Source organism: Dendrobium catenatum, unplaced genomic scaffold, assembly GCF_001605985.2.
Source record: "Dendrobium catenatum unplaced genomic scaffold, ASM160598v2 fragScaff_scaffold_981, whole genome shotgun sequence".
In the NCBI taxonomy this organism is placed as follows: domain Eukaryota; kingdom Viridiplantae; phylum Streptophyta; class Magnoliopsida; order Asparagales; family Orchidaceae; genus Dendrobium; species Dendrobium catenatum.
This window is the reverse complement of record NW_021319443.1, coordinates 417589-420883: the sequence shown is the minus strand read 5'-3', so window position 1 is coordinate 420883 and position 3295 is coordinate 417589.

Sequence of the window (3295 nt, the reverse complement as noted above, 5' to 3'; positions counted from 1 at the left end):
GCATAAGCTATTTTGGTGTTCAGCTTTAGAACTTTCTACTTCAAATCTTTAATGTAATATAACGCTTCTAATATGATAGAGGATTAACTTCCTGAACAAAAAATGATTAATAATTACCAGAAACTATGGCTAATCAGAGGCCCTTTGAATTATTAATGCTAGATATCAAAATGGTATACCGAGCATACTAAGTAGAAATTTTAATATGTGCCCATTCATTGCTCCAACAGAAGTCCCTAAGAAAGATTATAAACAATAAATAAACATGAAACAAGCTCAAAATTAAAATCACAAACCATTCATCTAATAGTTATTTTGAAAAGCTTCAAAATTTCTGTCGCATATGATCCTCTGTAAAACTATTGAATGACATATTATAGATAGCGTTATAAAAGATTAATAGCGAACTTACAGTTTATATGTTGATTAAAATCACACGCATATAAGCTCAATCTTATTGTAGGCCACTTGTATATATAAGATGTGTAATTAAGGTCATTAATGATGTAGCTAGAAAAGTAATAATTTGGTAGAAATATTTAAAAAATGACTAATAGCAAGTAAACGCTCAAATAAATCACATTTTTTTAAAGTTAGATCAGTACAAGTACAAATGGAACAATTATGTTGTACAACTAAATAATGATATATATTTTTTTTTTAATAAAAAGACTTTTTTCCAACAAAAAAGGACGATTACAATCATAGACAGAATGAAATAAAAACCCAATACAGTGAGAGAAAATAATTAAAAAGGTCAAAAGGCTAAACCAGGCATAAAACACCAACGGGCTCACTAATTAGCAAAGACTATCAACCACTCCGAAGCCAGGAAATGACCATCCAGAAGAGTGAAAGAGCATACACCGTCAACAAGCCAAAACACCACCAGCATGAAGAGCTCCAAAATACACCACAAAAGGTTGCCGACAAACCACAGATCCGGAGTGGCGAGCCCCAACCACATCATCGCCCAAAAATAACATATAAAATTGAGACTACAATAGATAATAAGCCAACAAGTGGAGACCCCCCAAAGGAAAGCAGGGGGCCTACTCAACAACGTCCAACCACAATGTAAAACCATCGAAGAACTAACAAAAACCAACGACCACATGCTATTTCTTCTTGCCTATGTTTTTAAGCATCTTTCCATCCACAATAGTGCGATCTATAATTTCCTCCGCAAACGTTTCCTCCCATCAGAAACAGGGGAGTCCTCAAAAATCAACCATTTTCTCAGTCTTAGCCATATGTGAAAGTTTGTCAGGGATATTAAGCTCTTATGAACTAGTCCCAAGGCTAACCAAGAGAGGGAGTGAATTGATATTTAAAAGTTTCTCCAAACAAAATCACAAACACAACCAAAAAATCACCACAGAAATTAAAGTGTGAAAAAATAATAAGAAAGAATATACCAAATTATATAGTGGTTCGGCCAACTTGACCTACGTCCACTCCCCGGAGCCTCTCCTCCGAGTATTGCACTAAACTCAATGTCTCTCCTTTTGCCCCCACAGCATAGTAAGGCAGAGAAGCCCGTACAAAAAACTAATTTCCACCAACCTTGATGAGGCAGAGAACCCAACTCCTTTTGCTTCCTCCTGAAGTAGGCAGAGAACCCAACTTCTTTAACTTTCTCAAAGCAGGCAGAGAACCCAACTCCTTTTGCTTCCTCCTGAAGTAGGTAGAGAACCTCGATTAGTTACTGAAGTACACATCTCTTGAACCTCTAAGGAACCAGGGATGACGACTGGAGAAGATGACTCGAATCCTTACTTGGAGCAACCTTTGTGAAACCCCTCACAAACTCCCCCTTTCTTTATCTCCCTTGCTCTCTCCTCTTGGCTCTCTCAGGTTAGGACAACAGCAAAAGATCCCATCTTGAGAAAATAAGAGATCTTTTAAACAAGGGCTCCAAATTTGCCCTAATTTGCAACTAATCGTTAAAGATCATCCAGGATGATCGATCAATCATCCTGTACAATCAGTTTAAATTTAGCTCAATCAATCAAGACGATTTGGGAGAGTCTAGATGATTAGAAGGTTTCTTTATTCAGATTGCCTATGATGATAGTATATCGTCTTGTATGATTTGTTCAATTTGTCGAATATCATCCAGACCATCGCCCTGGATTGATATCTGGACGATAAAAAAGTAACTTGATTGTCTAGGACGATCTCACGATAGTCCGGGCCTAGTAGTACAAAACATCACATATCGTTCAGAACATCGCCCTGAATGGATGTCTGGACAATGAAAAAATAACTTGATCATCTAGGCCGATCTCACTATCATCCGAGTCGATTCGTACAAAATATCACATATCGGCCAGAACATCACCCTGGATGGAGCCATGCCGATTATGGATCATCCAAGAAAAAACTAATGTTTATTAACTCATCGTCCCGGACAATATGATCGAGCAATCAAATCTTAATTACTTTCCTTAATTACCAAACTAATTTATGCATAATTTGAAATTACTGAACGACAAGAGGGGGGTGAATTCGATGATTAAAAACTTCTTTTAATGAAAAGAAATATCTTTTTATGACTTTATGCGGAAGCGAATTTTATTCACAATAAAAAGATATATAATCAAATTCATCCACGCAATTAACCACAATAAAAATAAATGCAAAACTAAAGTGCAGAAAAATAAAGGAAAGAACACACCAAGATTTTTATAGTGGTTCGGTCAAACCATGACCTACGTCCACTCCCCGGAGGCACCCTCCGAGTATTACACTAAACCTTTAGTGATTCTCCTTTAGCTCCCACAGCTAGGCGGAGAAGCCCTTACACAATCACTTCCACCTTCCCCGGTGCGGTGGAGGAGCCGGGTCCTTTGACACCAATGAGATCTTCTTCTTCCCAAAACTTCCTTCAAGACGAACCTTGAATCCGATGGTACTGAGGTGCAAGCTCGCCGGAGCAACCGTGTGATCTCCTTCACACTCCCTTGAAACCCCCTCCAAGGATCTTCTCCCTCTCTCAAACTTCACCCTTTCCTCTCTCCCTTTCAAGTCCTCTCTTCAAGTTTTCTCCAAAAGAACAAAGACACAGTGGCTGCCAAAAGACTCTTACAAAGTCTTATGAGAGTGCTTAAATAGAGGGCTCAAAAAAACCTAAAAATACTCAATTCGGGCGTCAAATATCGTACTGTACGATCGAAAGATCGTCCAATACGATGTGCAGAAATTGAACTGTTAGTACTGTACGATGTCCTGTACGATGTGCTGTACGATCCAGTTCGTACAGTACGATCCAATTCGTCCAGTACGATCCAAA